Below are 24,483 nucleotides of genomic sequence, written 5' to 3'. Positions count from 1 at the left end.
ACGATTGAAGACAAGCATAAATGGGTAGGCAGTTAGCCCCCAGAAAGTGTGTGAAGAGTGCTAGTTAACTGTATACATCATGTCATGTTCGCTTAACCCTTCAATGATGATGCATGTGAATGCCCGCCCCCCCAATTTTTTTTTTTTACCTAATCGATAAAACTCATTGAGAATAAGCATTATCAAGGAAAACAAAAAAAAAATATTTGCCAGAACTTTTTTATCAATAGGGGCAAAACACCAGACAGAGAACTGCAAGTGGCTTCACCTCAAGCTACCTATGGCTTAGGTTGAAATTCATCCCCCAACTGGCGCGATGGGCTTAGCTCGATCTCCAGGAACCGCTGGTGTAACAGCAACATGGTGGACACAGCTAGCGCACTGGAGCTCATTTTCCGTGGAAACCATGCTTCCTCCTCCCGGGGCTGAGCCACTGCACGAGCAAGCGTCATTCAGCAGCGCCCTGATTGGCCTCCTGAGTGGCGGCCCCTGGGCATCCTCTCCACCAGAGCCTTTTATCGCTGAACACTTCATCGCCATGGCATAGAGAATCTATGCCCGTGGCAGATGCTCACAGGCCCGCAACTTCTCGTTCTGGCGCTTGGTGGACGGCGGGTGCGCATTTCCAATCCGCGTCTTTCATGGCGCGACGGCGCATGCGCCTGCCCTAGCGGATTAGCGTGAAACGGGCCGTGCGCCGGGAAGTCCTCCGAAAAAGAAGAAAAAAAAAAGCGCTCGGACGCGCGCTGCTGCAAACACCCGTGCCGTGTACCGCGTTGAAACTGTGCTGGTAGCTCGACGTTGGTGCGGTGCCGAAAACGTGCGTAGCGTAGAAACGGGTGAACTTTTTCAACTCGCCGCTGTTTTTCCTGATATTGTTTCTTTTTATGTCGGCGTCGCCTTATTGCAGGTCGGGCCGGACCGGGCCGCCTGTGGTAGTGTAGGGCCCGGGCCGGGCGCGGGCTCAGAATTGCGGCCAGTGCACAGCTCTAAATTGCGCTTGTCCCTGGGCGTGCCGGCAGAAGTCGTGGGGCGCGGTAGTGCTGAACCATCGCAAGTTGGCGGCTCGAAGCAATTATATTTATTAAATCGTGTGTTTTACTAACTAAAACAGCGTGTCATTATTTCGCGTGCCAGGGCATTTCGCGTGAAAGGGGAATATAAGATCGGCTGTCCGGCAGACAGCCAATTTTTTATGCGAACACCCCCTCCTGGCACGCTTCGGCCACCGCGGCCCCAACCCACGGGCCGCCCTGCTTCCTGTTTTGATCCCCCCGCTACCCCTTGGGTGCCCCGGAGATCCTGCGCCGTCTGCTTTAGTATAGCCTCAGGTGCGCTCTCCTGGGGCCTCCGTTTGTCGGTTACATGTGCCCTCCTGGAGCAGTGCTTGTAAAGAATGCAGTCTATCGTCGCGACCAAAAAAGCGACCCGCGACTTATACAACACCAGTCAGAACCTTGCCCCTTCAGACAAAGCGATCACCAAATGGGGCGTCCCTGCCCACTGCCTCAGCGCGTGCAGCCAGCGGCGGAGTGTAAACGAACACACACACACACACAAAAGAGGCCTGAAGACACTGCGGGGCTTCCGCCAGGCCGGCACACACTCGAGATGACCATGGCGAATTAGGAAGTCACGCTTCATTTCGACGAGGCATGGTGGGTGAAAATCCTTTCTGCACGAGGTGCTAGACGCCAGCCGTCACACCGGCCATACAGGCAACATCGCGTTTGCCCCAAGTAAAATCTTTAGCGCTATTTAGTATCTCACAGTGACAGGCCAATTAGCCCAAATTAGTGCCTTGGACTAAACCGCTACACGTCAGCTCCATAAAACGACAAGCGCATTTTTCTAGTGCCGCTATTCACTGTAAAATAAGTTACGCCATTGAAAAGTGAACAAGGGCGTAAATGGGAATATAACTCACCTCCTTGTGCCCAAAATGGTGTAAAAGTGTTAGTTATAAAAGAAGTCACACCCTTATTCAATTTTAAGGGCGTAACTTATTTTACAGTGTAGGCCGGCCGATTGCCCGTAGTGGGTTTGTGCCACTTCCTGTGAAGTCAGCACCAGTGCATGATGCACGCGAGTCACGAGCCTCACGAGGTCCGTGCAGTGACAGCAACGCGGCAGCAAGCTCGATCGTCTCGGTCGCCGTCAGTGCTCTCAACCTCGCCATCATTGGCCTCGAGAACCCACCTCTAACCTTTCCGAGAGGTAGGTCATCGTAGCACACAATCTTCGGCGCGTTGCTACAGCGAAAGCTGAGGTTATCGAGAGCAGCAGCCCGCCCTTTACGTCTTTGTGCCTTGATGCGACAGCACTCAGACAGGTATCCTCTGGTCTGTCACAAAGGTCTCTTTGATTTGTCATCCCGTACTGCCAAAGCCACCTAGAAAAAAATGTAAGGCCACCGCATCACCTCCTCTCTCCTGTCAATACGTCACGAGAGTCGGATGGTAGCGGTGGATGGGGGAGCGCTGCGTTTCTAGAACGCGGCGCGCGTTATTCTCCGTGGGTGCAACGCTAGAGCGGCAACGCGTGGAGTATCAATTGCTTGGTGGCTTTGGTGGGGAATGCTGCACCGTAACCGCGATTGCTTTTCTTCAATTGTGCGTGGTTCGTCGTACACGGAGGCGCAACGATGCCTGGCTGTTGTTGCGTAACAAACTGCAAGTCCAATTATGACGGAGGACAAAGTGTCCGAGTGCACAAGTTCCCATCTGACCGAGCCACTCGGGAAGCATGGACGAGAGCAGTTCCTCGGAAGGACTTCTCGCCAACGAAGTACACAGTGGTAAGTATTTCTTCCCTCTATTGTTATTCTGGGTTTCCGGACGAATAGGATCCGTCAGCATAGTGCGCAATGCATTCGTGCATGCGTGCACAATAGATGGGTCTCTGCACCTGTCGACGCGCTTGTAAATTCAACATTTTCGTCGAGCGTCATACCTGTAACGGCTTGTTTTTTTTTTTTTTTTGTTTCAGCCCTGTGAAAAGCATTTCTTGCCATCAGATTACTTGAAGACGACATCTTACACGGACGTCAAGACAGGAAAAGTGGTCGAAGTTGCCATGAAAAACATCCGTCTGAAGAAAACTGCAGTTCCGAGCTTGTTTCCCAATTGCCCTGCCTATTTATCGCGTCCGCAAGTTTGCGTTCGAGAAGCTCCGGCTGCCAGAAGAGCGCGCTTGGAAGCCACATATTTGCAAAAAGCAATAATGCTTTCTCAGCCAACCCGAGCAGAAGAGGACGCCAAAAATCTGGTTGGTAGCTTTGCGGACTTGCTAAAGGCCTTGCCAAGCTTTCGGTGTTCGGACTTCTGGACAGTTTTGAACAAGGGCTCCAAGGTTTTCTTTTTGGACTTGTCACTTCAATCTGCTCCTGCAGTCCGTACTTCGGTGATCGTGTCCACAGACCTGCGCGTCGAAGTATTTTTTGGTGAAACGGGTGTGAGGAAGTGTGGTGATGTGTTAGTTCATGAAAAGCTGTGCGACTTGAGAGATTTGAATAGAGTGTTACACATGATCGAACAGACACGTAAGGGTATCAGCACTGAGCGTTCTGAAAAGGCCCGTCATCTACTGACATTGGTTTCGACATTGCTAGAGGAAGTAAGTGGAAAACATTTCGCACGCGAGTTGCAAGAATGGCATTTGGAAGTGCTTAAATTCTTGAAGAGTCAAGTTGATCTTCTTTTGAATGATGCTGGCCGATACCCCCCCGATTTATGAGTTTTTGCTAGCCTTTTGTTCACAATTTCACCTCATGAATATAGATTCCTGAGAAGTTCGATGAAGCTTAAGATGCCGCATCCTGATACGATCAGAAGACTGTCTTCATCGTACGAAACGGAGCAGCAAGAATGTAGCTTTCTTTCCTATGCAAAGCGTATTGTAAGAACATATAAATAGCATGAAAAGTCTGTAACGTTAATGATTGATGAGATCCACCTTCAATCATTTTTTTATTACAAGGCTGGCTTTGTTACTGGTGCTGCGGTAAATTCATCGACTGCAGGAAAAACTGCCCACGTATTTATGATACAGAGCCTGCTTTCTTCAAACAAGGATGTTGTACACATTCTTCCTGTGGCACAAATCGTTGCTAAGGCGCTGCACTACTTCCTTCGGAAGATTGTTCTTGATCTAGAGGCATCTGGTTTTAGAATAATCGCAGTGATCTCGGACAATACTTCTGTCAACAGAAAAGCCTTGTGCTACTTCGCTAAGACGGCAAGTGTCAGCATTGTTTACCAGCATCCTGCTGACCCATCACGACCCCTGTTTTTCGTGGTGGACCTAGTTCACATACTAAAGTGTATAAAAAGTAACTGGCTGAATCAAAGAAACATTGGCAAATTCATGTACTTTCCTGAACCGAAGAGTGATGAGGCTGAACCAAAGATACTTACAGCATTTTTCAAGGTATTATGCCAGCTGCACGAAGCTGAAAAGCATGAGCTCTTGAGGCTAGCACCAACGCTCACTTTGAAGGCACTGAACCCCTCGAACATAAAACGGCAGAACGTTAAACTGGCCTTAAAGATTTTTAACTCATCTACTGTTGCTGCTCTGGGTGTCGCAACGTTTCAGCATGCAAAGGAAACATCTCAATATGTCGACACCATTTTGACTTGGTGTAACATTATTAACGTCAAGACGCCAAAAAAGGGACAGCGGTTGCGAGATCAGTTGTAAGGTCCAATAGTTTCACCGTCATGTCTTCTAGAATTCTTAGTGAGAACAGTTCAATGGCTTGATCACTGGGGAAGCCTCAAACATGACAATGGCCGCCTGACACGTGAAACGCACACAGCTTTCAGCCACACTACCCACGCCTTGCACGAACTTGCCATATACTGTCTCGAAGAGCTTCATTTCGAGTATGTCCTTTTGGGCAAATTTCAAACTGATAGCTTGGAAAATCGCTTTGGAAAGTATCGGCAATTGTCTGGTGCCAATTACCGTGTGTCTATAAGGCAGATATATGAATCTGAAAACAAATTGCGTTTGCAGAAGGTTCTGGACCTGCCACATTTGGACATGCTACTACCACCGAGCGCGAGCACGTTGGAGACAAGTGTACATTCAGGAAACGGCCAGTTTCAAGTCACTGTGACCGACTCCGACATTGAGAAAAAAACGTCGAGGCTACCAGACCAAACCTATGTTGCCGGCTATTGTGCCCATGCAGCTCTAGAAAAGCTGACATGCGCATCTTGCAGTGAAAGCCTTGTGATGCAAGACGTCGATCTATATGACCCTGAGAATGCATTAATCACGAAGATAACAAGGGGTGGCCTGAAGTTTCCACGAGCAGTTGTAGTTAATGCTGTACTCTTTACTGAAGTTATATTGGACAAGCTCAGGACACCAGAATATGCGGTACAATTTTTCAGCTTTCCTAGGCAGAAAGATACTCTTGTCGGCCTTGTGTTCGCTACCCTTCATGACTTTGAGGATGTCGATGTGTGTGATTTCGGTCATCCTGCACAGGAGGTAATGGGGCATGTTGTAAGTGCTGCAGCGAATACACTGCTGATCTACTTGTGCCGCACAGAAAACGACAAATTACGCAACGCCAAGAACGACCGAAAATTGCAGACCTTGAAGGCCCAGGATGTTTCGCATTATTTATTTTTTATTCTTGAAGCTCTGTTTTGTTGAACATCTACGTACGTTTGTGTTCACAGAACCCTTGTAAAAAGAAACCTGTCGCGTAGCTAGGACTTATTTGCCTACATTATCAAAATTGAAACCCAGCATTTTGGCCCATTCAAATGTTATTTGAGTGCATTGTGCTACCTGTTTATGATTCCAACTCTCCATGCTGCCGCAATTCATTAATTACATGTTTTCCTTTAGGACTGAGAGTAGGCCTCTCGTTTTTTACTTACTTTTCACCATTATCTCAGTATTTTATGAAGACCAAAAAAGCCAGCAAACAAGGCGGGTGGAAATAAAATAACCACAAGAAATGGTACAACAAAGACGGAAGCTTATTCTATTTGAGAATTAGTTGTGCGTGACCCTATAATGATAAAATGTTCACAATCAAATTAACCTCGATATTCGTGTGTCTAGCGAGGACTGTTTTACGCAATGCAAGAGTGAGAATGATAATTGTATATGGAAGATTTAAAATGTTTGTTTCTGAATGCAGCTCTTATCATTTGTGAATAAAGTATATTCTGTGTCTTCAATATGCAGTTTTCCTCTTTCTTTCGTTCCGTCTAAAGTTGAGTGACTAAGCAGCATGCAGTTTGCTTGTTTTAGTCCCGACCAAACATCAGAAGCACAATAAGGCAGGTCGTGTTGCGATACACGCAAAAAACAAAAATGTTGCCAATCAAGTAATCTAAGGAAGGTATGAAAGAACGATGCTTTCTATGGTGGTGTTGACTGCAGTGAACCAGCGGCTCCCCCTTATTTTTTGCGTCAGCTATACGTGTCTTGCTTTGGAAACGAAGCATCTGAATTTATAGGTTGCTGTCACTTTAAGGACAGCACTAATTTTCTCATGCCATAGTATCCGCGACGCGCAAAGAGGCACACTGCAAGCGCAACGAACCTAGACGCGGAGACGCCGACGGCGTCGACTGTCCGGCCCATCCGACTAGCGTGACGTCACACCGGCGTGCGGAGGCCTTACATTTTTTTCTAGGTGGCTTTGGTACTTCCCGGGACTGTCCAAGTCTCAGCATGTTGGCACGCGTCTCGGGCCAGTAAATCTAAAAGACCCACTGTGAGTGCAAAAGAGAAAGAGGTGTCAACAGTGGCAGAGAATTAGATAGTCATGATATTGGGAAGTTCGCAGGCAAGGTATAATGGGATCGGGGTAAAGGGTAACTGGTAATCTCAGGGAGATGACTTCGTCCACCACTGAACAGTCAGCTTAAATCCGGTTGGTGTCGACCACGAAGAATAGCGGCGTCTGTACTCTGCGTTGAGCTGACGTTCGAGGTAGTTCACCGTAGACACTTTTCTTTCCGTTCAGCCTGTTGCGTTTATTGCAAACTTAAATAGCAATTTCGTTTTGATATTACACATAAGTACAATGTTAACCAAGAAGGCGTGTTACTGTCATTACGCAAGTGCAGTGTATGGGATCTTAGGGTCTCACTGGAGTACCGACCACCGTGGTTTCGAGCTTACCGAGCCACAGGGCCGTCAGCCTCTAGCACGCCGCTGCGCGCAACCTCAGGCCGCAAGGGCTTAACTTGCTGCATGCCACTCGCTCTCGTGATAATTAGTGGGCCAACTTACGAGAGCTCGGGCAATCTCCTTCCGCTTGGAGCTCCGATAAGTGCGGCTCGGCGTGGTGAGACCTCGCGGGAGCACTAGGCACCCGTTCTTCGGCTTAGCGTCCGATAAGGATCAACACACAAGTACGCGCTCCCCGCATGCGCTAAGGCACCGTGCGCGAGAGCTCAAGTCCTAGTCACAAAGGTGTCGGCGGACGAGAGGAAGCATGTACGTACCCACTGAGATCCCTGAGGTAAGAGAAACGCTCCCGCCGAGAGCCGCGGACAGCCGACCACGTCATGACGTCAGCGCCCCGCCGCCACCGCAAACCATCACGAGTGGAGCGCCACCGCTGACAACCGGCCGCGAGTGGGAAAGGGGTGAGGCGTAGGGATGGCAGAACAGGTGAATGCCCTCGCAATGGCGCCGGCGCATTCCTCAATCCCCACAAGTGAAGGCGCAACTGCGGTCACACACCGTGATGTGCGCGTTACGTTCGCTTAGCGTTATGCTTAGCATTAGGCTTAGCGTTAGGCTTGACATTAGGCTTACCGTTAGCCCTATCAGAAATGGTCAGTACCTACCATGGCTGCTTAGTGGCTAAGGTGTTAGGCTGCTAAGCGCGAGGCCGCGAGGTCGAATCCTGGCCACGGCGGCCGCATTTCGATCAGGGCGAAATGCTAAAACAACCATGTACTTATATGTAGATGCAAGTTAAAGAACCCCAGGTGGTCCAAATTTTCCGGAGGCCCCGCCATAATCAAATAGTAGTTTTGGCACGTAAAACCCTATAATTTACTTTTTAAACGATCATTCGGCAGATTCACAGACGCACTCGAAAAAAACATGAATATACATAGTTTGCGTTGACGTTTGGCCGCCAAAATAAGACGCAAACAAAGATGATAGGATGACTGCCCCACAGGCGTATGTTGCGCCGAACGACAGAGCGATAACAGCGACAATCCGCTAAAAAGACAGTCACTGTCAGAAAGCAAAAGAAAGTGCACCCGTTAATACGGTGCAGTGACGTCATCGAAGGCCCCACCGTTTCATCGGGCGAGGAGGATAGGGCGCGCGGAGAGCCTTTCCTCCTCTCTGGCTTGGGCGATCCGGCGCGGGGCTGCTTGAAAGTATTGCTGTCGCGTGCTGCGGAACGATTTCTTTATGTTTTAGATCGTACTCTGTGAAATTTACGCCGTGTCCGTTCATATAAGGTCGTCAGGGAAGTCTTTCGGTGCATCAGTAACTACAGTAGGCGGAAATATCTCTTGGGGGCGCAAAAATGTGGCGCATTTTATCAGCCGCGGTGTACGCACATTATCAGTCGCGGTGTGTGTATGTGTTGTGAATTATTTTGCTTATATCGGTTTTAATTCAACAAAGGAAAGCGGTGTCTCTGTATTAGCAGCATGAAAAGGTAAATCTGCTCACTATCTGATCGCTTGGCGTAGGGAGTAAAACATAAAGCATAAGAGCGCATGCTCGTGTACGGCCAACCTAAAGCAACCACGAAACATCTAAGCGGCAGGCGCTATCAAATACTTGTGATGCGCCGGCATCGTTCTCGCGCATTTCAAGTCTTCAAGGCTTCAATTTCAAGTCTTCAAGGCTTCAAATTACCATATGTCTACGCTAGCCGTCCTGCATGAGGCCGATGGCGCTGCTCAACACAGCGATCAATGCGATTGGTGAACCAGCACGATACATATATGTAAGCTGTGCGCTCCGGCATTGCCTTCTTGGCCTGTATACCGCCATAATATATGAGAGGGATCGCATAAAAAGAATGCGATGCCTATTTTTGAGGACAAAATTTTCGTAATACGTGTGAGTGCGTCGTAGAGAACGGAACGAACACAACCGAAAAAAATATTTCGGGTATCATCATCTTTCAAGAGCAAAAGAAAACGGGCTAACGCCGCAATAGGACCTCGCATAGTCACGCCGCACAACGTTTATAAATATATAACCGTTGATGCCGTATGCTTGGACCATGCGGTATATAGAACAAAGATATATGTAATCCAGCACCTACCACTGCTTAGGATGCTCGCGCAGTTCGTAAACAGTCCCTTTGCTGGACAAGCCTAATTCAGACTGTAAGGTATGCGGCTATTACTTGCCAAAACTATTTTATTCAGGGGCAAAAACCTCATCCATCGAACCAAGTAATCACGCAATGTAACCTGCAGCGAACAGTTTGAACGGTTGTCAAAGTTTAACATCACAGCTCCTATCGTAGCAGAACGGTACCCACGCTGTTACGATCATCGCGTATGTTTCATGGCTCGTAAACCGCAGCTTAGAATTAGAGGATAATACTGCAATAATGTCACATTAATGACTAGAACATTCAGAAATACACAATTGATCTCCGAGGCTGATTGCAAGCTCAAATATGCGCGCACACATCGCGCTGCGTGTTCCGTCCACCTCAACGCCAGCAGAAATTCCGGCCATAACGCCTTAAACCACTTCAGCACGTCTCACAGAACCGTTTACCCACGTACGATACGCACGTTATACTAAACAGAGCGCACGACCGCGAAAACAAACGCCAGAACCGACCGCCGTGCGTATACCTGCCATGCAAAAGACCGCTTTCACCCAAGCCAGTATGGCGCTGCTCATAGGCGGCGCCACTGAGCTCACAATATGGCGGCGCCTACGAAAAAACGGTCCAAACGCATACAACACGCGTTAAGAAACCTCCTCCATTGTGCCTAGGCAGACTCACATATTCAAGAAGCAAAGGCCCCCATGTTTTACTCGCGCCTACGCAGAAACGTCGAGCGCCGTGAAAAGCGCCCCGCCCCGCTGTACAAATGCTTCCCAAGTATTGAAATCGCGCTTCAGTTGGTTTCTAGCGGTGTTTTGGCGGGAAGCATTTCGCTAGCGCTGGCGCCGTTTACGTATTGCGACGTTGCCTAGCCTATACTGTGCATCTATATAGGTGCAACAACTGAAGAGACTAGGGGAAGAGACTTTTCGTTATTCCATCCGGAAGAAGGAACGCGGCTCGCCGAAAGATTTGGCTGCGCAGGATCGGTTGGGCAAACTTTGAAAATGCGCGGCACCCGTGCCTTTGTGAGGAAAGTAGCCGTTCATCAGAAGTCACTCGTATCTTTTCGGACGATTTGTTGAGAAGCGCGAGCGTCGATCTGCAGCCTTTCTTCGCACTAAATAACGTCCGGCACGGTTGTGTAGTTGGAAACGTTCACTCGGTGCTACGAAAGCCATGCTTCATGTTCTCTGAGCCTCGCCATTCACGCATCTTGTTCGGCAGGCTACATTATGATTGATATTGCCCACTCGCTTCGTTGTAGTTGGAACCGTTGCTGGGCTCAGACATGAAAGTTGCGCTTCATATATGTTAGTTGAACCCGCCGTTCAGTAACGCTTATTGCATACTGAAGTGACCCGCATTTCTAGAGGTTTTTTCTTTTTTTTTTTTTGACTTTGACTCCGCTGACGAACTCAAGACTAAAACGGCGGTTCTCATCGTGTGAGCCCCCACTTTTGATGCTACTGGCGGTGCAGGAATAGCTTTTATGTAGCGCGCGTTGGTGCACTTATTTGTATTTGTGGGGTTGTTATCAAAGTCGGCAGTTACTGGGCCTAAATAGGCGCAGTAACGGCAGCTCTGCCTTAGTACGCCATATTTGCGCGCATAATAAATCGTAACGCAGACATCCGCTAAACATAGCCGAAATTGTATTGGGTTCAAAGGTGTCGTGCAAATCTACGGTAAGCTGGTTGAAGCATTTTTAACGCAGGTAGGTCGCGTAAAAGAAACGAAGGGGCGCGCAATGACCCAGACCATATTCAACGTTCTACGTTGATAAAACTGTTATGGCCACGCGCACGGCCGGCTGACGCATCAACAGTTCTCATTTTCAATATTATTCCTGAAATATCACGGTGTACATTTTCTTTTGTGCCTTGCGTTATTTCTCAAAAAGGTGTGCCATACCAAATCTTCGTTTATTCATCTTAGGATCACTTCACCGAAGACCAATTTGAAAGCCAAATCATTCAGCTCAAGAAATTAAGGCCCAACGTATTACCAAGCTTTCGTGTAGTACGAGCAAACGCGCCTTCGACAGATTATGGAAGTAGTACACCACCGTCGGTTCATATATGGTTCATATAAAGCCTAGACCCTATAACCTAGATCCTCGCCTATAAAGCCTAGAGATGTGGATATTTACCTTTTACTTTCTTGAAAGACAGACGTGGGGTCTTAAAAAAAAAGTAAAAGGTAAATATCCACATACAAAGTGCATGCTATTCCAATTTCTGATCAGAAGGCGCCGTTGATCAAAAGCTGATCAAAATAAGGCGCTATTCGAGAAAAAAACTCCGTTAGCTCGCTTGCGCGCAACACCTCCAGCGTTGACACCACAATCAAAGTGATCGCTGTGGAAAGAGCTTCGATAAAGCAGTGCAACGTGGATCCCGGTAGCTCTTGGAGTAACTCAGGGGCGAACTTTGGCAGCGTCTGCTAGCTGTACCCGGCCTAGGTGCCGCCACCGTCGGCGCCCCGGAAGAGCCGAGAGAAGGAGCGCTGGCACAGGAGGAGGAAAGAGCTGTCGTTACCTTTAGATCATTTATTAGATCTTATGGGCATTTTAGGCATTTATGGGTGTTCTGTGGTGCCACCGCCGCACTCGCGCGTTGGCCGTCTATCTCGCCTGCCTTTGTCTACGTATATGTGTAGTTCTGTGTTTTGTCTGCGCATTTGTTATTTCGTGTGCATTCTCTGACTGATGAGGTGACATGACGAAGCCTCGTCGGAGGAGCTACTGTTGCTTCGCTCCCGGTTGCAGAACTGAACGTGTCGAAGTTTAACACCCGAGGACGACGAAAGGCGCTATGTTTGACATCGGAACGTTCACCGTGCTCATAAGCCCCTGGAACTGACTGGCGCTGTGTGTGAGCTGCAGTTCGAAAGAATATACGTGTTTCGAGACTACGTTCACATGATTGATGGAAATGAGGAAGTGCGGATACCGCGTGGAAAGCCCTCGCTTTCACCGGACGCAGTACCCGTGCACCATGCTGCCGAATGTTCCCATGTACTTGTAGAAGGTGCCAGCTAGTACGCGAAAAATTTCCAAGAGGTGAAAGGTGTGCGCAGAACCTACAGAGCGTGGCTCATCTAAAAAAAACCTTGCTTGCAAGTTGATGAGCTTCAAACGAATGGGCCTGCTGTCGACGTGCAATAGATATGCCGTTTGTCTTATGGAATGTGGCTCAACGGACAGAGCAGTGGGCCGCTAACAAACTTCCCAGCTGTGGTGGTGCTGCTGATGTTCTGGTCTTTTATAACAGTGAGTGTCACGCCATCATAATTGAAAAAATAAGGCTGGCTTCATCAACTAAGGAAGTACACAAGGGGACATCTGCCGGACGTATGTTTGCCATACATTAATATTAGAACCACTGTCACACACAATGGATGAAGCGAAACAGGTGCTGCATGACTCTTCTCGTGCGATTTTACAGCGGAGCTGTAGGATCCCAAGATTTCTTCGTGGTGTAACGTCGACGGAAAACGATCATCTATGCCTATACCTCCGTAAGGCAGAGGCTACAAGCACTCAGTAAAGTGAAGCGAACAGTGCATGCATTCTATGTAGTCACTACATATACAGAACAGCATACGCTTCAATAAAGAAGAAGCTCAAAACAAACATCCGAACCACGTGCATAATTGATGATAAGGCACTCCTGCGCCTACATGCAATGCAGCACGTAGCTCTCTCCGTATACGTTTCCCGGTAAACATTGCCGTTGTGCTAGCTGCCGCGGCGACGGCAGCTTAGTGACGTAACTACATTTTCGTACGTGAAAGAAGAACCCACCTAGCAACTGATTTGTCTTGTGTCACGTAAGCATAATAAGGACTCCTGAAGAGCAGTGCATATACGAGGCGCGGCGAATTTCCCTTCTCTCTGGTCCACTCTTTGCATAGGTGCGCAAAGTAGCGGCGCAAGCCAAGTCGCAAGCCGTCGAAACATACTAGGTAAAGTGCATGCGAATGTCGCCACATGAATAATTTCAACCTGCGTCGCAATGGGTAATTGTTCTAGTTGTCGTTTACAGCTTCGCTGTCCAACCATCTTTACAGCATGGATTGGAGCCCATTCTTTGCGCGTAAATAAAGCGCTCACTGCAGAACTAAATCTGCGTGTGCACTGAATGTCCTCTTTTCTGTGCGAGTTCCGATAAGCCAGTCGTGCCACCGGCGCGTGCCTGGACTCGCACGTACCAACGAAATCGTTTAAAACTTGTGTCCTCGCAAGAAAAGGAAACGAAGTCACTCTGTTTCTTTCCCCTCTTTCTCTCTCTTCTGTAGATTAAAAAAAAATGCTGCGGAGCGTATTGACACGTGGTTATCACCCGGGCGAGGAGACATCCGACACGTGTGCGTACATGAAGGGGCCCAGGTGAAAGGCGCAGCTGCGCCGCCTGTGCGTTTTCGGGAAAACTGCTTCACCACGGAGTTCCCACAGCCCACTACCCCTAATCTAGTACACCATAATTTGACGCCTGTAAGATCGACATATCCCCCGGTGTAGGGTAGCAAACAAGGTGCACACTAGTCAAAGGAGTGGTGACATAATATTTATGAATCATTTCATTTTTTTTTTCTTGTTAAGAAAAGGTCCAAACACTCTAAACATTAGTAAAATACAGGCACGTGTCACAGCGTTGTATCTACGTGCGGGAGAGTTTTGGTCCTCGCGTGACTTTTGCAGCAAGACATCATTTTTTTACGTGCCTTTCATGGAGAAAGAAAAAAACATCTTATTTCCTTCCTATGTGTTACCTTGTTTATCGAGAGGGTCTCACGTAATTATTGTTCAAAACATAGCGGTTATGACGTCACCTTCAACATTTTTACTACTCTGTGGAGGTTGGTAATGTAGATATGACGCGCCCACACGCATGCCTAAAGTTACATATTCAACGACCCGAACAACAAAATGCTGTCTTGGTGTGAAATTTGAGCAAGAACAACGTGGTATCCGTGTGAACATTTTTTTCTTCTTTCAAATAACGTGCAGGGGCCCGGAAAACGGGTTTGTCTCTTAAAATGGCAGAAAAAAGGACACACATACGAATCACACTATGGCACTAAAGTAGACATTTCTCACGTCATAAGGAAGCAGCTTATCATCCCACCGCTACCCAAAAACAGGAATCCCGATCACCACAGGGAAAGGCGGGAGGAAAGGGGGAGGATATTCTAACGCTCTCAGGACGTGGTGTACGTGGACGTGGTGAGTCGTGTACACACGACTGATCAGCATATGTCTGTCGTTGCAGTGAACTCGGAGGGTGATCTTAAGGTCAGCGGATCTATTAAAGCATTCAGAGCCGAGGTGGCTGAGGAATCGGCCATTGCTCTCGCAATGGCCTCGATAATAGTCAGCGATTCTAACCGCAATTTTAAGTTACGCAAAGGGGCGCTTTTCGCCGGAATCACAACTAATCCTGGCAAACTTCCGCGGTCAGCGGGTTGTCCATATCATCTGGGCGCCTGCGCACACCTCCCCTCCCCGGCGACGAGGCGGCCGACACCGTGGCTCGAGGACTCGCAAGCCGAGCCACCGGGGCGCCGCGGCTGACAGGGGACCGGATGGTTGGCTGCAGGGAGATATATCTATTACAGATTGGGGAGGGTGCGTTTTCCACCCGCACACCCATCACTTAATAAGCAGCAGGCGGTGCCATGGCGCCTCCTTCAAACCAATCTATACGTATCTAAATCCAGTGCACTATCTTCCAGAACAATATTCGGCCAAATTTTGTCAAGAAAGGGCGGACCTGGATCACATTATCTGGGACTGCCCTCGGGCGCTCCCACAGGGCCGAGAAGTTAAGGATCGGAAGCAGTGAGCAACTCGGCCCCCGAAGACCAACTTTTGGCCGTCCAGCAGGCCGAGGATGCCGCCAGAGCTCAAGGGCTTCTGGCCGCCACCTAGGCGGGGTAGCCCTCGCCACCAATTTGCCGGCTACATAAATAAAAGTTACTTTAAAGCGAAAGCTTTACTGGCCGCGAACTTGCGATTTCGCCGTGGCGGTGCTCCGAGGAGGCACATGACGTCACAACGCGCGCTCGCCGCGGATATTTCTCTCTCTCGCTCCCTATACTGCGCATGCGCCACAGGTGTTCCGCAGCAGTTTGGTATGACGTCACACCGCGTTCCTCGTCGTTGCGCTCGCCTCCGCTCGCTTCGCCAGCTGCGTCGCATGCCTGATAACATGTCGGAGGATTGAAAAGGAGAGCTCGCGTGCGCCGCAACCACAGTTGAGGCGGCAGTATGGACGGCGACAATACTGATAAGCAGGAGGAGACCTGGCATCAACATCGGAACGAGATGAAGAGGAAACGAATCGCCCAGGAAACAGACGAACAGCGCGCCGAACGACTGGCTAAACGCCGCAACATAGCTAGACAACCAGACTAACCTGGACTTGCAATCAAGATTAACCAAGGCTAACCATGCTATGGATTATCTTTCGCTGCGTATATCCTGGCATAGCCGAGCTAAGCAACTGCCAATTTTTGCTCTCTCTTGCACTTTGCGGGGCTTTCTTAGCTCGAATTTCGCATAGAGATTAGATTTTATGGTCCCATACGTTCGGTATACTTGTCCACAGAGTTTGTTCAAATAGCTTTCGGCTCTTGCAGTTAGCAGAAGCATGGCCTTTGAGATTGGCATTTGTTACCAAGCGAGAGACGCAGTTGAGGTGTTGATTTTAACAGCACTTATTCACAGTGCTTCTTTTTTTCACACATGAAGTGTCAAGTCTAATTGTTATAATGAACGATGTTTACAAATATGGACTTTAAGAGCTCCAAATCTCTTTTAAACGATTTATCTTCAGAAAATGCACGTTCATGTATTATCTTTACGTGCGATAAGCGTATCGCAGCGCTTCTACAATTTCAAAAATATGCGACTATATATATATATATATATATATATATATATATATATATATATATATATATATATATATATATATATATATATATATATATATATATATATATATCAGTCTTAGGCAGAGTTACACCCTATGGCTTGCCCCTTCTGATAACGCGCGTGCCGTTCGTAGTTCCGGGCTCGCAGCGTTAAAGAAAGGAAACGCATCAAGGCAGGTAACGATTATTGTTGTGAGGCAGAAGGGGCAAGCCGAAGGGTGTAACTTTGCCTAAGAGTGTACTCGCCAACTTTCTGTGGCAAGGAATTAAGGCAAAGCGCGCACAAGTGAGAGCACTTCTGAAAAGGGTCCCATGTTTTCATCCTTGTTAGTTTAAGCTGGGGAAGAGAAAACAAACACCTTACTAACAGCAGTTAAATAAGATAAATTAAACCACTGAATGTAAAAGTTTGCGCGCGGCCGCGCGCGTTTGTTTAAAGTACTATAGTGCGGGTTAATAGTCAATGGCTCAACCGTATGCTCGCCAGCCAATGGCAAGCGTACAAACGCTTGAGAGAGAGAGAGAGAGAGAGAGAGAGAGAGAGAATAGACATTTTTATTAGGTAAATGCAGCTATGGAGAGGCGTCCTCATTCCAGAATGCCTTGAGCTCGGGCCGCGTCCTGGGCCCTCGCAATCAGCCGTTGCTGATCCTCGAGGTCGGAGCTGGCCAAGGCTCTCTCCCAAAGCTCGTTAGTGGGGTAAGGGTTCGGAGGATTTAATGGTGCCGCTCTGCAACCCCCTACTATGTGCCTGAGGGATACGGGCTCTGTGCAGAAGCGGCATTGCGGAGAGAATTTTGTAGGGTCTATGAGGTGATTTCTGGTTGGGTGGGGGAATGTATTAACCTGTAGAGCTCGGAGGAATCGCTCCTGCTCTCTAGGTAGTGACTTGTGTGGGGGTGCATATGTTCTGCACGTTAGCTTGTAGTGTTGTGTGATGTCTTGGTAAGAGACTAGAGGGTGCATGCGCTCAGGTTCAGATTCCTCGGCGTCGGCTCGGTGGGTCAGATCTCGAGCCACGTGGTTGGCGACCTCGTTGCCAGGAATGCCTTGATGAGCTGGCGCCCAGATGATCATGACTGATCTCGTTGGCGGCTTTTGATTGATGATCCGGAGCGTAGTAGCATGAATTCTGCCGCTAGCAAAGTTGCTGCACGCCTGTTGGGAGTCGGTCACTATGACTTCAACCTCTGTTTGGGAGAGCGCGAGGGCTATGGCCGCTTCCTCGGCTTGGAGGGGATTGTTTCGTGTGAGCGAAATGCTGCTCCGATGTTCTGTGTTGACGACTACGGTGGCTGTTGTGGCTGCGCGTCTGGAGTAAGAAGCCGCGTCAGTGTAGGCTGTAGAGGGCAGAGTTCCGTATCGCTTGTGTATGGCCAGGGCGCGGGCCTCCCTTCGCTCTGCGTGGTGCACTGGGTGCATATTGCGAGGTAGAGGACGTACGGTGATGTTTCTCCGGATGGCATGGGGTAAGCTCACATTCTGAGGCGGCGGATGGCTCAGAGGGGCAGAGAGCCCCAGGCGTAAGAGAATGGACCTCCCTGCTTCCGTAATCGCCAGCCTTGTTCGCTGACTGGATAAATGTGCCTCGATCAGCTCCTCGGCCTTCTTGTGCACACCTAGTCGTAGTAGGCGTTCTGTGGACGTACTGATTCGCAGACCCATCGCCTGTTTATATGCCTTTCTGATCATTGTGTTGATTTTCTTGGGTTCCGTATCGTTGAGTAGTGCGTACGGAATAGCGTAAGTTATTCGAGACACGACGAAGGCTTGGACAAGCCGAAGCGTGTCCGCCTCCCCCATGCCTCTTGTCTTGGTTGTTATTCGCCGGATCATGTGCGTAACTTGGGCTGTTGTATTCTTAAGCTTTTGAATTAATACTGTATTGGTGCGATCCGACTGGAAAACCATTCCCAATATCTTTACGCTCTGAGACGGAATGATGGTGTGTCCCTCGAGTTGTATGTTGATAGTGGGCGAGTCGCACGTGTGTTTCTTTCGCGGTGAGACCAGGAGTAGCTCCGACTTTTGGGGGGCGCAGCTGAGCCCGCATGACTTAGCATAGTCGCTCACCACGTCTGCAGCTTCCTGCAAGTGGTTCTCCATTTCCCCGATGGACCCTGTGGACGACCAGATGGTAATGTCGTCGGCATATAGGCCATGCCGGATCCCTGGGATGTTATCGAGGAGCGGCGGTAGGGCGATATTGAAAAGGAGAGGAGATAACACTGCGCCCTGTGGTGTGCCGCGCCCGCCCAGTAGGAAGAGGTTTGTGGCTTTGTCCCCGACCTTTAGGATGGCTTTTCTATCTGAGAGGAAATCTCTGATATAGGAGTACGTCCTGGCCCCACAACCCAGCGCGTTTAGCCTCTGTAAGATTGCTGTGTGCTTGACGTTATCGAACGCCCCTTTAAGATCTAAGGCGAGGATAGCCGTGGGGGAGTTGCGTGTCGCTGGTACAATCACCTCCTCTTTCAGCTGAAGTAGGATGTCTTGAGTTGAGAGGTGTGGACGGAATCCTATCATCGTTGTTGGAAGTTTCCCCGAGTCCTCCAGTAATGGTTGTAACCGACTGAGAACGATGGGCTCTAGGAGCTTTCCTACACACGAAGTGAGGGAGATCGGTCGTAGGTTCTCAATGGCTAGTGGCTTGCCTGGCTTCGGTATCAGACGAACCTCGGCTATTTTCCAGTCCTCGGGAAGGTTTCCTTTCCTCCATACTTCGTTAAGATGAGCGGTAAGCTCTAGTAGCGAGGGGATGTCAAGATTTACGAGTGCCTTATTGGTAATTTGGTCCATTCCCGGGGCTGTGTGGCGTCTCAAGCCCATTATCGCCGCTGTTACCTCATGTAGATGAATGTCCTCATCTAGGAGCTCGTTAGGGGTGCCGGTGTAGGGTGGCAGATGCTCCGGTGGCTGTGTGGGGAAGTACTGGGCTTCGAGAGTCAAAAGGAGGTCCGCCTCATTTCCAGGAAATTGGTGAATTACTCGGGTCATATTGTGGTGGGATTCCGTTTTGCTGCTGACCGGGTTGATTAAATACCTCAATAATTTCCGCGTCTTGGAAGTACTCAGTCTTCCTCTCAAGCTGTCGCAGAGGGATAGCCAATTCTCTCGGCATAGTGTGGTAGCATATTCCGCAGCATCTTGTGTGAGTAGTGCTATTCGATCGCCTCTTGAGCTTGCGATTTAATCTTTGCCTTTTCCAACGCTTCAGCAGGCTACGCCGGGCTTCCCACATGTGGAGCAAGCGGGCGTCGATGCTTGGAGTGGTGGTGGATGTTTCAAGCACTTTGGTGTGCGCCTTCACATCCTTCTGAAGCTGAGTGATCCACTCCTTAATTGACTGAAGCTGTTGGCTCTGTTCGTTCGCAGCTCTTTCTTCTCTTATCTCCCGCAGCTTGGTCCAATCCGTGAGGCGAGCCGTGCCTATCCTGGCTTCGCATTCGAGCCCATGGAGAGTGGTGGCTAGCAGCGCATGGTCGCTGCCTAGGTACTCCTTCAGATTGGTCCAGCAAGCTTGGCGGATATTTCTGGTTAGGGTTAAGTCGGGGTTCGTGTCTCTTTGAACACTTGTGCCGAGCCTCGGGTCATTCTTTGGATCGTTGACGAGTGTGAGATCCAGATCCTCAATAACATTGTGAAGCACGTTTCCCCTGGGGTTGGTGTACGTATAACCCCAGAGGGGGTGGGCTGCATTAAAGTCGCCCACAATTAGAAGCGGATGGTTGCGTGCTGCGTGCGTGGCTTGCTCCAAAACCAGTTTGAGGACCGATGGCGCACTTTTCGGCCGACAGTAGACGTTTAGAACAAACATGGGACTCTTCTTCTTTGTTGCCTGTGGGATAATTTCGAGCAGAATGGCAAGCGGGTCGGATTGCTGGAGATGGTGTTGAACGGCCACTAGCTTCTTACTGACCAGGGTGTGAAGGCTGCTGCCTGTATCGGTGCCATAAGTGACGTATCCGGGTAGGCGGACGTGTGTGTTCGTTTCTTGCAGTGCGATGATTTCAGGTGGTCTTGTTGATGTAGCGATGTATTGTATCAGTGATCCATACTTGTTCTTGTAGCCCCGGCAATTCCACTGCCACACCGTGGTTTCGCCTGAGGAGCCCCCGCGCTTACTGCATATATGTTGAGGCGGAGCCATCTTGGTTATCAAGGGGTGGTGATGCGTGCACAAGATGGGGTTCTGGGGAGCCCAGAGAATCTGGCAATTCTGGTAGGGCCTGATGAGCTGTTTTCTTGGGGCGCCGGCTCTGACGAGCTTCCAGTGCTAGTATGCGTTCCTCTAGCCTCATGATGCGTTCCGCCAACTGAGTGTTAGAGTGTTGTTGTTGAGTTGCGTATTGTTGTTGTTGTGCCGCTAACTGTTGTATAGCTGTGAGTTGTTGCTGCATGGTAGCTTGTAGGGATGTCTGAAGGCTCTGAATAGGTTTTGCTACTACCTCTTCTACCTTCTGGAGAGTGGCATATTGGACGGGTATGACTCCCTGCGGTGCAGTGGGCTGCGCGGTTGCTCGTTGCAGTGTCGGGTTTGAAGTGACTGTGTGAGCTGGCTGTTCTTCCCGTTTCCGCTTCTCCGGGGGTGGGGTAGAAGTGTTTTGTGTAGGGGTAGTGCTATTTCTTCCAAGCAATTCATCTTTAAGTGCTACGAATTCTGCGTGTACGCTAGTGATTTCTGATTTGAGTTTTGCGCTTTCTTCAGTGAGACGCCTAATCTGGGCATGTGTCTGTGCCGTCAACAGGGGGGGGGGATGAGCTTTGGGAGAAACAACCTGTGCCCAGCTCACCTGCTGCGTGACCTGCGCTGCTCCCTTGCTTCCCCTCCTGCCGCTTGCGGAACGACCACGGCTCGAGGTCCTGCCATGGGATGGCGTCCGTCGTCGCGATGAAGTCCTACGCCTGGAACCGGAACGCGGCCTGGAACTGCTCCTCCCCTGGACAGCTCCGCGTCGTTTCGGGGACCGCGACTTGCGTGATGCTGAGTGCTCGCCACGCGGCCTCGGAGACGAGGAGTCTGCTCTCAGGGTCTGCGGTTGACGGGCGGCAGGAACCTGTTGGGGCAGGCTTTCGCTGCTGTCGGGTGATTCCCGCCGCACAGAGAGCACCGAGGGTGGCACTCGTGCTGCTCCGTTGCTAGCGAAGTGCCGCACTCTCTGCACTTGGGTGTGGTGGGGGGCCGCGGGCAGACGTTCTCTCTGTGGCCTGTCTCGTTGCAGGTTCGGCAATGTGGCACGGTTCTCTTGTAGAGGTAGCACCGCAGAAGAAGGCCGGAAAATTCGATGTAATATGGCACTGTTTTTCCCAAGAATGTGATCACCATAGTGGTTGTGTTTCCCAGTCTTCTACATGTTAGTGCCTCGTATCCGGGAGATACCCGCCGTGGTTGCTCAGTGGCTGTGGTGTTAGGCTGCTGAGCACGAGGTCGCGGGATCGAATCCTGGCCACGGCGGCCGCATTTCGATGGGGGCGAAATGCGAAAACACCCGTGTACTTCGATTTAGGTGCACGTTAAAGAACCCCAGGAGGTCAAAATTTCCGGAGTCCCCCACCACGGCGTGCCGCATAATCAGAAAGTGGTTTTGGCACGTAAAACCCCATATATTATTATTAAGTATCCGGGAGATTCAATGCGTTTAAGTAACATTTCGGGCGTGGTGTCGTGATCGATGTTGTATATTACCCCTTTGCAAGAGTTATCGGGGGAAATTCCGTATGATGCAATATCATATGTTGTTGCATCAATTGTAATTTTTTGCATCTTGCTTAGTGCCGAGGCCGTAGCTTCTCAGGCAGTGCTCAGAACAAGGATGTTTTGGTCTTCGTCGATGCGTATTTTGAATCCGGTGGAGCCGATTTGTAGCTTTGCCTCATTTGTGATGGCGTCCACTAACTTCCCTGGGCTCACCTTGTTGAGCTGCAGGCCGTTCCGTGGACGAACCGCCAACTTGTAATCATCGGCAGGAAGGGGGGGTTGTCGGGGCTTGCGCATCGCCGGTCGGCTGTGGCGGAGAACGGGCTTCGGTGGCGTTCGGGAAAGTTGGGGCGTGGTCGAGCGTGTCTGCAGCCGACGGCGACGGGCACGACTGGTAACATTGATCCACGGCTCATTGTCTTCTTCGTTCTCCTCAGCAGCCCGAAGGAGTCCTTGGGATTCGCGAATTTCCATGTACTCGTCCTCCGGGGCCCCGGTAGACGATTGGTGGGCTTTGTCGGCGTCGGCATTGAGCAGCGCGTTCGCCATCTGCAGCGGTGCGGCAGCCGAAGCCTTTGCTAGGCCTCGCCACTAGCGAAGTAGGTTTAGCGGGGCGGCCCCGCTTCGAAACTTGATGTGGCCGTAAAATGCAAAATATAGCACTTACACCCTCAAGTTTGGTGTTGACGTGCTCTGGCTGACTTCAGGCACAGGATGATTGCGTAGAATCTGGATGCGGAGGTGATTTCGCCGAAAATGTAGCTTCTGTGCGGAGCAGATGTGGAGCCCATCCGACCCGTCGTCTTTCACGCTTGAGACTTGGGATTCTCCTTTTTGAACAACGCTTGAGACTCGTTGTTCAAAAAGGAGAATCCCAAACCTCCCAAGCGTGCAAGTTTTGAAAATCGCGTTCTCCACCCTAGTAGGTTCAGTTCAGTTCACTGGCATAGCACACTTTCCACACTCGGTGACTGAACGTCGACGGTAGGTCCTCCTCCGGCCGCAAATGAAGAAGAGGTGTGCAAGTTGAAAGGTTGTTCGTGTGCGGCTCGCTAAGGGACGGAGACAAGAACTCTACGAGCGCTTGGCCTGTACGGTACGAGTGGTCTGTATTTGCGCTACGCCTGCGAACTAGTCATGCACTTTCATTGCTACGTCGTCTAGCTGTTCATAAGTGCCCAGAGGAAAGTGTTTTGTCACTTCGTTGCTCCACTCTAGTTCGTCGTGTCCGTTTCTGCCAGAGGCCGGCTTTCAGGTTAACACCAGGAAAATCTATTACTAGTGCTTTAGGCTCTGTCATCGCAGTCTATTTGCCGGCAAAATGTGCCATATGTTGCCCCCCAGAGAATACCGGCTAACAGTGCTTATAAATTAAATCTCCCATTGCTCGAGGCAGGCGAGGGGTGCCGTTCTGCTCGCCCCGTTTATTTTAGTGGGAAGATCTTTAACGCTCTTCCATCAATCTTGAAGGGCACTGCCGCCTGTCGTTCACGGGTAGCATGTCGGATACTGCGAGTTGTCGTCCCGGCCACTTGTCTTTATTTTGCGCGAGACTGGGCTCTGTTCGTTAACCCAGCCGTTTGCGGCTGTTGCAGAGTGCTATTCAGCCGGTATCAATGTATAAAGAGCGCCTATCGGCTACGGTGAAATATTCTGGAAACAAATTCACCCCACAGATACGTTGGCATTAATGAGATGGCCACGAAGCCAACCAATGCGGAATAACTGCCAGCAAGATTTATTTCGAGCTAGTGCCTGCCGTCTAAATGGCTTCAACATATGTAATGTCTTCCGAGACATTGTTTCTGATGGCCCAGGCAACTGTACCATTAGAAAATTCCTACAGTTAATAATTAAAAATAAATCAAAGTAATTTCCGCTCCCAATGAAATGTATTCTTTTTTTCACATTTGACTTTCGGACCAAACCGAAAGAATGTGACCCAGTTACCGCACAAAACATGCCTATTGAAGAGCGACAGCTATATTAATCTTTTTTTTTTTCATTCCTGTTGCCATGTATACATATGGAACCAAGTGCAGATACACCTTAAAATGTTTAACATAGAGAAGGGTAGCAGATTGAACTGCTTGGTATGTCATGTTACTGTGGAGACTGGTAGTGTGAAGTAAAGGAACATTGGAGAATGAGACAGACAAGTACGTGAGTTGGAAGTAATGCTGTGAAGCAGTGTGCTGCATGGCTTTAGCATCTATCACAGCTGCTAGTCAGGGCATTTGCACACCTTCTGCAAGAGAGCTTCCGCCTCAAGACAGAGCCCCCGTGAATGGAGGATAGACAAGGTGAAAAAGGTACCTCGCCGATGTGTGCCAGTCTGAGCAATTGATACACCAAAGACAGCCAAGCTATTAACAGAAGTTCTCGTACCATTCAGAAGGATTGTGGGTCTGTTCGCTGGCTGCAAGGGTGCAAACTTTTGGATAGCTTGCTGTGTGTTTAAATTGGTTAATGCGTCGAACGGCCACAGCTTGGTGAAGGCTCACTGCGTGACATTGCGCGATATATTTACCAA

General features: G+C 49.6%; 1 protein-coding gene across 1 annotated transcript in view; it reads left to right on the top strand.

Annotated features, from left to right (window-relative positions):
* Positions 1-2,116: 2,116 nt before the first annotated feature.
* LOC135919047 (uncharacterized) overlaps positions 2,117-24,483 on the top strand; it is a 54,837-nt gene continuing 32,470 nt past the window's right edge. Inside the window, exon 1 of the mRNA XM_070530349.1 lies at positions 2,117-2,217. The gene's annotated coding sequence lies outside the window, so the exon portion shown is untranslated. The remainder of the gene's footprint in view (positions 2,218-24,483) is intronic.

The sequence above is a fragment of the Dermacentor albipictus genome, unplaced genomic scaffold (assembly GCF_038994185.2).
Source record: "Dermacentor albipictus isolate Rhodes 1998 colony unplaced genomic scaffold, USDA_Dalb.pri_finalv2 scaffold_87, whole genome shotgun sequence".
In the NCBI taxonomy this organism is placed as follows: Eukaryota; Metazoa; Arthropoda; class Arachnida; order Ixodida; family Ixodidae; genus Dermacentor; species Dermacentor albipictus.
This window is presented reverse-complemented; position numbering and strand designations above follow the sequence as displayed.